Genomic DNA, 10269 nt, shown 5'->3' with positions numbered 1-10269 from the left:
TCACCATAGCATAATCTGCACTGGCTAGCAACAGCATTTCGGGGTTTCAGGTTCAAGGGTCTTTCCAGGCTTATCTGGATTATGAGGTCAGGGATTGAACCTGGGACCTTCTGCATGCAAAGCAGACCCTCTGCCACTGAGCTATCCCCCCCCGCCCCCACTCCCCACTCCCCAATTCTTATTTTGTCTGAGCAGCAATAGGGACATGCAGATTTCCAGCTTTTTAGATCTACTTTGCTTTTACTAGTACCCTATGGTGGTCCAGCAACTAGTCTCTAACCAGGTGCAAAATGGTGGCAGAGAGGAAGAAGCAGCCACAAAATGGTGCTCCGGGGGGGGGGGGGATCTGTTACCTGTTGTGCCCTGGGAAAACCAGCCAATCCGAGCACAAATACACCCCTGAGTTTCTACAGACCAGTGATTCCAGTCCAAAGCTGCTGCAGCAACGGTTGTACAAAAACCTCCAGTCAACATCAATCAATGAACACTCCCATTTTACAGGCAAGGAACACTGAGGGGGAGAGAGAAAAAGAGAGAGAGAGAAAGAGAGAGAGAGAAGCAAGTCACGTTTTGTCAGCTATGGCAGAGGGTTTTTTTTAGAACAGGATCAGGAGTCAAAAAGGTTTTCCACAAACCCACATGTCTATTGTCTACGGATCCACATGAATGCATTGACCAGGCCTTTGCTGGATCTGCAAGCAATCTGAGCATACCTAACAGCTTCTGCAGCTAAATCCCATAAACATTTCTGCTGCTTTTCTGTTCTTTTAAAAATGTTTGTTCCCTGCAGATGTAGGTCAGTTTGTTCTTTTTCCTTTTCACCCCCCCTTTCCTTCCCCCCACATCCTCTAGGAATCGGTGGTTTCCAAACACCCCTGCTGGCAACAGGGGTAATTTATTTCTCTGCCCCCCACCCCCAGCATCCAAGGATGGTGGAAAATCTTGCCTTGCCATTTCCCTTCTCTCTGCCATGTGTCAGGACTGATCTTTTCCAATCTGCTTCCTTGAGCAGGGATCGTCTGGTATGAGCGGGATTAAAAAGGAAGCAAAAAAACCCCAAACAAAACAAAAACACAAATTAAAATCTAGGCCTTGTAATTTAAACTGGAGTCTGTTTGTATATACCACAGGCTACCTAATTTGAGCAGTATATGTTGGGGAGAAGTTGCATATTTGGAGGATTTTAATCTCTCTCTCTCTCTCTCTCTCTCTCTCTCTCTCTCTCACACACACACACACACACACACACACAATTCTATTATACTTTAACTTAATCTTTTCATCCCCAGATGTTGTTGGACTACAACTCCCATCATTCCCAGGAATCGGCATCCATCTCTGCATGACTCTTGAAAGCAACCTTGGAGGTGGTAATGGCTTGATATGGTGAGAAATATTGGCCGGTGGTGGAGGTGGTCTCCGGGAATAGTTTCAGTCAGAGCCAGCAAGCCAAGCTCTACAATTTCCCCTTGGGCTTCCACATAGGCCACTGCCTTGCACTGAGTCAGACCTTTGGTCCACCTAGCCCAGTACTGTCTACACTGACTGGCAGCAACTCTTCAGGGTTTCCAGCCAGGATCTTTCTCAGCCCTACCTGGAGATACTGGCAAAGGCTGAACCTGGGCCTTCCTGCCTGCAAGGCAGATGCCATGACACTCAGCCACAGCCTCCATCCGCGAAGTTCACATTCTTGGTTCTGCCCTCCCTGCTGTTTTGCAGTTGCTCTGCTTGCCCAACTCTCTGTGACATGGAAAACATCCTCAAGGATAAAATTGTAAAGCACACAGAAGAACAGGCCCTGCTGAGAGAGAACCAGCATGGCTTCCGCAAAGGTAAATCTTGCCTCACGAACCTTCTGGAGTTCTTTGAGAGTGTCAACAAGTGTGTGGACAGGGGCGTAACTATCATAGGGCAAGGGGAGACAGTTGTCTGGGGGCCCACTGCCTTAGGGCCCCCCCCAGAGGCAGGTCACATGACTGACTCCCCCAGCCACACACCCCCGCCCGGGCTTCCTTCAGTTGTATTCATCCTCCGAAATTGACGTGAGTGTTAAGACCTGGAGCTACCAGAACAGCATGTCTTTCTGACTATTAAATGACTTGCATCATCCACAATTTATAAAACTTCTTAAATGTAAATTTTACTAGGCTTTTTGTTACCACTATTCAGCCTCATTTAAGATTTCTTTACTTCGTGAGCTGAGTTTCAGTGAGGGGGGGGAGCATTTTAAAATCTTGTCTCTGGGCCCACTCCAACCTTGCTACACCCCTGTGTGTGAATCAGGGTGATCCAGTTGACATAGTATACGTGGACTTCCCAAAAGCTTTCGACAAAGTTCCTCATCGTGACAGCCAACAACCTGAATGGTTTTAAGAGCGGATTGGATCACTTCATGGAGGAGAGGTCTATCATCGGCTATTAGTTAGAGGTCTACGGGCCACCTCCAGCCTCAAAGGCAGGATGCTTCTGAGAACCAGTTGCAGGGGAGTCACAGCAGAGGGCATGCCCTCAGCTCCTGCCTGTGGCTTCCAGCGGCATCTGGTGGGCCTCTGTGTGAAACAGGATGCTGGACTAGAGGGGCCTTTGGCCTGATCCAGCAGGGCTGTTCTTATATTCTTACATCACAGCAGCACAGTCAATGGCAGCAAAGCAGCTCAGGCCGCTGAGAAGTATCTTCAAATCAGTCTGAAATATTGGCTCAACCCACTTTAGCCTCACAGTTGTGTGGTTTCCTTCTCCCCATTTAGAAGAACCCTAACCCCTTGCCTTTTACTAGTGGGGCTCCTGTGCCTTGAGCAGCTGTGGGACAGACAGAAATCTAACTGGTGAAGCTTTTGTCATCCTGGGTATGCCAACCCTCCAGGAATCCGCACGGACCTCCGAGGAAGTCTTGAAAACAGTCCTGGAAATTTGAAGGGATTGATATTGGGGGAAAGTTGGGGAAGATAATTTCCAGGGATTGCTTCAGTGAGAGGCTGCGAAGACACATCTTGTATTTCACATTGGGTGTAGCTGAGCTGGCCACAGTTGCTTGGTTTTAGTTTAGGGTTTTTATTTATGCAGTTTGAGCTTCCGGAAGGAAGCCAACCAACATTTCCAATCAATACATATTAATATACTTACTCTACATCCCACCAAAAGACCATTTTCAAGCACACACTCCCTCCAGCAGAAATTACATCCCAAAGCCATTATTTCTAAGGACGCCTCCAGATTAAATTCTCCTTGAATCACAGTTAGGAGTTATTATTTCTTTGGCGGGGGTGGGGGTCTAGTTAGGGCAACATTGGTCTTAATTTCATTTAGGTTTTTCAAGTCTGCATCCCCCCAACACAGCTCAAAAAGGAGGCACGTCCTCAGAGCCGTCTGCAATTTTTACACGCTCAGAAGAATAATCAAATCATAAGAACAGCCCTGCTGGACCAGGCAGTCCAAGTGCCCCATTTCCCACAGTGGCCCTCCAGATAGGAACGTAGGAAGCTGCCATCTGCTGAGTCAGACCATCGGTACATCTAGTTCAATATTGTCTACACAGACTGGCAGCAGCTTCTCCAAGGTTTCAGGCAGGAGTCTCTCTCAGCCTGTCTTGGAGATGCTGCCAGGGAGGGAACTTGGAACTCTTATTTATACAGGAGGGGTTTACCATTGCCATCTCCCATGCAGTATGAGATGATGCCTTTCAATATCTTCCTATATTGCTGCTGCCTGATATAGGTGTTTCCCATAGTCTGGGAAACATACCAGCGGGGATTCGAACCGGCAACCTCTGGCTTGCTAATCAAGTCATTTCCCCGCTGCACTATTAGGTGGCTCCAACTACTACTAAAAGTAAAGTGTGCCGTCAAGTCAATTTTGACTCCTGACGCCCACAAAGCCCTGTGGTTTTCTTTGGTAGAATACAGGAACGGTTGACCATTGCCTCCTCCCACGCAGTATGAGATGATGGCATTCAGCATCTTCCTATATCGCAGCTGCCTGATATAGTAGCAGCGGGAATTCGAACCGGCAACCTTCTGCTTGTTAATCAAGCATTTCCCTGCTGCGCCACTTAAGGTGGTCCAACTACAACAAAAAGAACAACTTTTCAACAAACAGTTTCCAAAGCGGTTTACACAGATAAGTAAATAAGATGACTCCCTGTCCTCAAAGGGCTCACAATCTAAAAAAGAAATGTAATGTAGACACCAGCAACAGCCACTGGAGGGATGCTGTGCTGGGGGTGGATAGGGCCAGTTGATCTCCCCCTGCTAAATATAAGAGAATCACCACTTTTAAAAGGTGCCTCTTTGCCCAGTTAGCATCAAGACGAGTAACCAGCAACAGACCTGTCCTCCAGGTCTTTGAAAACCCCTTGTAAAGCCATCCATGCTGTGACCATCACCACATCCCATGGCAGAGAATTCCAGAGAGTAATTATGTGCAGTGTTAATTTTTGATTGTAAGTAAATCAGGGACGGAGCAGGAAAAGAACAAGAAGAGTGAAAGGGGAAATTTGCTGTTTCTACAGAGTTGCAGACTTGACTGTTGTATCACACAAGGAGAGCTGGTCTGGTGGTAGCAAGCATGGCTTGTCCCCTTAGCTAAGCAGGGTTTGCCCTGGTTGCATATGAATGGGGGACTTGATGGGTGAGCACTGCAAGATATTCCCCTGAGGGGATGGAGCCGCTCTGGGAAAAGCAGAAGGTTTTAAGTTCCCTCCCTGGCAGCATCTCCAAGATAGGTCTGAGAGAGATTCCTGCCTGCAGCCTTGGAGAAGCCGCTGCCAGTCTGTGCAGACAATACTGAGCTCGATGGACCAATGGTCTGACTCAGTATATGGCAGCTTCCTGTGTTCCTATGTTCCCTCAACATGCAAAGACTTCAGCCAGTACACACCACTGTCAGTTTATTGCACTGGTAAATCATAGAAATTCCTTTTCTCTTGCATGATCTGTGTTGGACAATGCGGTTTTTTCCCTTCCCTTCAAGGGATGTTGTGGGGTGCAGATTAATATCGTTTTTTGTTGATCTGAAGATTGAATGTACATGCGCCCATACACACACATTTCCTTTCCAGACCAACCTTATTGTTGTGGTCACACACTGCCCTCTATCGTCTGGCTTTGGTCTTTTCTCCCCAGTGCATTAAACAGGCCCTCTTGGAAGTTAGTTTCCGGAGCAGTTTGAAACAATGGTTTGGAATTTGGGCCCATGGGGCAGCCAGGACTCATTGGGGTCCAGGTGGCTGTTAGGCAAGCGGCACCATTGGTCACCCTCAAGACTGCACTCTGGCATCCAGAAACTGCAGTCAGAAACCAACAGACTTTCCTCTTCTTCCCTCAACTTATCGCCTCCCTTGCCCAGAGAGAAAGAAGTTGTAGGAGGCTGGATCCCATCTGGATAGAGCCTCAGGAGCTCAGGAACCCCCCTTTTCCTCTGGACTCATGGACAGTTCCGGACACATTGTTATCCTTCCCCTTATAATCTCTTTACTTGGGGGTCACGATATAGACACACGAAATGGACAGGTAGCACATTCAGGGCAGACAAGACAAAGGGCTTCTTCACACAACGCAGAGCGGACATGTGGAACTCCCTGCCACAAGATGCAGCGATGGGTGTTAGCTCGTGGATGAATTTGTGGAGACACCTATCAGTAGTCCTACCTGTCATGACTACATTAAAGCCTCCATGCTCAGAGACAGTCTATCTACATTTACCACCTGCTGGTGGGGGAGGGACAATGGAATGGGAGAGCCACTGTGTTCAGAGAAAATATACCTCTGGTCTGGTTCAGCAGGGTTCTTATGTTCTACCAGCAGCCATGATAGAGCCTCCATGTTCAGAGGCAGTATACCTCTCAATACCAGCTGGAGAGGATGCCTTGCCTCTGGGTCCTGCTTCGGGGTTTGCCAGAGGCCTCTGGTGGGCCACCGCAGGAAGCAGGATTGTGGTTCTGGCTCGCAGCATTTGCATGGGTGGAGGGGACAAAAACAGTCTGCAGGGTGTGGGGGGGGGCGCTAACATTTGCAGGGTAATTGTCCCCTCTGCTAAGCAAGGTCCACCCTGGTTGCATTTGTATGGGAGACAACATGCATAAGCACTGCAAGATCTTCCCGTCATTGGATGGGGCCGCTCTTGGAAGAACACCTCCATGCTTGCATGCAAAAGGTTTCAAGTTCCCTCTCTGGCATCTCCAAGATAGGGCTGAGAGAGATCCCTCCCTGACTGCAACCTTGGAGAAGCCGCTGCCAGTCTGTGCGGACCATACTACGCTAGAGGGACCAAGCACTGTCGAAGGCAGTGTCCCATATAGCTGTGTGGTACTCAGAGGGGCCCCCCAGCCCCCAGCAAAGTCCCCCTCCTCAGTCTAGGGATGAGCATTCACTCCTGCCACCATCTCTTCCTTTATCAGGTTGAAATTTCTTCGTGGGCTGAGTTCTTTATTAACTAGAACTAGTGGGCCCAGCCACGCCCCCCGCCGCATGCCGCCACCGTCTCACCCTGGGGGACCAAGGCCAGGCCGTCCCACCGCCGCCTCCCTCCGCCTCACCGTCCTCCTCCTCGGGGCGGTGGGGCTTCGCCCGCCACCCATCCTCCTCCCACAGCCCATCATCCTCTTGCCCGCCGCCCCAAACGGCTCCTGGCTCACGCTCCTCCCTCCCGCCCTTGCACATGTCACCCCCTCTGGGCCTGCCATTGGTCATGGCTGCAGCGGGGGCGGAGCTTGCCACATCCCCACGCATCCCCTCTATAGGAATTAATTATATAGATAGATAGAAGATGCCAAAGTTCAATTCAGGGATGGAATATGTGCCATGGGCCCTGAACTTTTAACTCCACTGGCAGATTCCACCCCAGTGGGCATATTACTCCTCACTTTACCCCTGGACAAGGTACCAGCGATAAGACACTGGGGAAAAAGCCACCCAGATGCATCCGTGTGCAAGTCCATACCTAAATGGTATGGCCAGTGTGGTGTAGTGGTTAGAGTGCTGAAATAGGACTGAGGAGACCTGAGTTCAAATCCCCATTCAGCCATGAAACTAGCTGGGTGACTCTGGGCCAGTCACTTCTCTCTCAGCCTAATCTACTTCACAGGGTTGTTGTGAGGAGAAACTTAAGTAGGTCGTACACCGCTCTGGGCTCCTTGGAGGAAGAGCGGGATATAAAATGTAAAAAAAAAAATTAAAATTAATGTATAGCCTTGCATAGTCCTAAGAGAACGTCGTCTTCGTCATGAACCCCACCGCCCACTGAGATCATCAGGAGAGGTCCGTGGTCACTGAGCTGCTTATAAGGGAGACAAGGAGTCCCACCCCTTTCTTGATTTAATTGGGCCCCAATCCAGGGCCTGCCCCCTGGGGTTCGTTTCCTCCTTCTCCTAAGCAAACCCATGGAAAGGGATGTCTCAGGCAGCCAGGTGAGGTAGGTGCTCCCCCAGTGGTTCTTCTGGGCCTTGGCCTCGATCCAGCGCCGCAACTCTTAACAGTGCCAGGAGTGGAGACAGAGCAGGGCTGGCTGGGGGCTCCAGATGTGGGAGATCTCTTGCACCCCACAAGGGAACCTTCAGGGGAAGGGCGAGCCCAACTCTAGCTGTCCTTCAAGGGCTGTGGTCAGATCCTGGTAAGTGCTGTTAACTCCTGCAGCGGCTGCATTTATCTCCTCCTGGAGGAGGTCTCATTGGGCTCCAGGCTGGGCTGGCTTCCCACTGTCTACAGCTGCATGAGGATGGGTTTTGCGCTGATGCACGCACCTCCCCTCTTGAGCATCAGTAAAACATACCACCAAAAGCCTCGCGGTGCAGGAGCTGGTCTTGTGGCAGCAAGCAGGAATGGTCCCCTTTGCTAAGCAGGGTCCACCTTGGTTTGTATATCTGGATGGGAGAGGACCTGCGAGCGCTGTGAGATGAGGCTGTGACTCAGTGGGAGTGCGTCTGCTTTGCATGAAGGAGGTCTCAGGTTCAATCCCTGGCATCCTCCGGTAGGGCTGGGAAAGACTCCTGTCTGAAACCTTTGAGAGCTGCTGCCAGTCAGTGTAGACAACAAAGCTAGCTGGACCAATGGTCTGACTCAGTAGGCAGCAGTTTTCCTATGTTTTCAACATGCACGGCCCTGTCAGCTGTGGCACCCTGGTTATGAAACTCAATGCACATATGACCCTCTAGACTAGGCCTGCTCAACTTAGGCCCCCCCAGCTGTTTTTGGACTACAAGTCCCATAATCCCCAGCCACAGTGGCCAATAGCCAGCGATTATGGGAATTGTAGGCCAACATCTGCAGGTGGGCCGAAGTTGAGCAAACCCTTTCCTGCTGGTCTTTCCCACGCCTGGTAAAATATTTTCTCAGGAGTTTAATTATGGTGAGGGCGTCTCCTGGCCTTCTGAGTTTGTATTCTGTGCATTCTGCCTTAGTTCGGTTGTAATAATTTCTCTAACTGTTGCTGTTATCAGAGATTTGAACTAGGTTCAAGGTTTGCAGTGGCTGACATAATAAAACATAGGCTGCTGCCTGAGTCAGATCCTTGATCCATCTAGCTCAGTATTGTCTACACTGACTGGCAGCAGCTTTCCAAGGTTTCAAGCAGAAGCCCCCGGCCCTACCTGGAGATGCTGCCAGGGACTAAACCTGGGACCTTCCACATGCAAGCAAATGTTCTGCCACTGAATTACAGCCTCATCCCTTAAGAGTGATATCTCACAGCAGACAATGCTGTAGTCACCCATCCAAATGCAAACCAGGCCAGACCCTGCTTAGCAAAGGGAACAATTTCCTCACCTCTCCCTTTCAAGGGAGGAGAGCTGGTTTTGTGGCAGCAAGCATGAATTGTCTCCTTTGCTAAGCAGGATCTGCCTTGAGTTGCATTTGCATGGGAGACTACATGTGTGAGCACTGTAAGATATTTCGCTTGGGGATGGGGCCGCTCTGGGAAGAGCACCTGCATGCAGAAGGTTCAAAGTATCCCCCCACCCCTGGCATTTCTAAGATAGGGCTGAGACTCCTGCCTGGGAGAAGCTGCTGCCAGTCTGTGTAGGCAATATTGAGCTAGGTGGACCAATGGTCTGACTCTGTAGGGCAGCTTCCTGTATTCCTCATTCACGCTCCTGATCGCAAGACCACCAGCTCTCCTAGCACTGCACACATGCTTCAACAAAAGCTCACATACAGCACTAGCCATTGTGCTTCTGAACTACAGGTGATCTTGCACGAGAGCGCGGTGATTTTCGCCATGCCCTCTTTGCTCCAGAAGCACTGCTTCACAGCAGAAGCATGTCCCCGAGGGCCACACAGCCTTCAGGGACATGTTTTCATGGGTCAAACCATGCTTCTGGAGCAAGAAGACAGCAGGAAAAAATCACCGCACTCTTGTGTAAGGATGTGCCTGCCCTTTAGAAGTGCAGAAGCTAGCACTGTGTGCATGCGTTTGCTAGAACTGGTATGTGCGTGTGCAGCATTAGGACATTAGCCAGTATTTTAGGGACACATATGGACCCAATGGTGTGGTCTGTGGTGATGCTATCCACCCCAATTCAAGAGGGCAGATGCATGAACATTTGAAACACAAGTGAAACTGATTTGAATTCGGACCACTGTAGTGTACTGGTTAGAGTGCTGGACTAGGACCGGGGAGACCCGAGCTCAAATCCCCATTCAGCCATGGAAATTACTGGGTGACTCTGGGCCAGCCACTTAACTCTCAGCATGACCTACATCACAGGGCTGTTGTGAGGATAAACACAACCATCTACACCACTGTGGTGCATCTTCTCCTTGCAGAAAGGTAAAGTGTGCCGTTGGGTCAGTGTCGACTCCTGGCAACCACAGAGCCCATTGGTTGTCTTTGGTAGGATACTGGAGGGGTTTACCATTACCCACTCCCACGCAGTATGAGATGGTGCCTTTCAGCATCGTCCTAGATCGCTGCTGCCCGATATAGGTGTTTCCCATAGTCTGGGAAACATACCAGTGGGGATTCGAACCAGCAACCTCTGGCTTGCTAGTCAAGTAATTTCCCCACTGCGCCATTGGGTGGCTTCTCCTTGGAGGAAGAGCTGGATATAAATGAAAAAAATAAATAAATCAAAATTTGGTATGGTTGTAGGGATACCTCAATGGCGTAGTTTGTGATGTTGTCACCCAGCCCAATTAAAGATGTCGGACATGTGGATGTTTGAGGCACAAGTGGGGACCAACTTGGACCAAATTTGGTACAGGTGTAGGGATACTTAGGGACACTTCAATGGCATAGTTTGTGATGATGTCACCCAGCCCGATTTGAGATGGTGGATGC

Source organism: Hemicordylus capensis, chromosome 2 (genome assembly GCF_027244095.1).
Source record: "Hemicordylus capensis ecotype Gifberg chromosome 2, rHemCap1.1.pri, whole genome shotgun sequence".
Taxonomy (NCBI): Eukaryota; Metazoa; Chordata; class Lepidosauria; order Squamata; family Cordylidae; genus Hemicordylus; species Hemicordylus capensis.
This window is presented reverse-complemented; position numbering follows the sequence as displayed.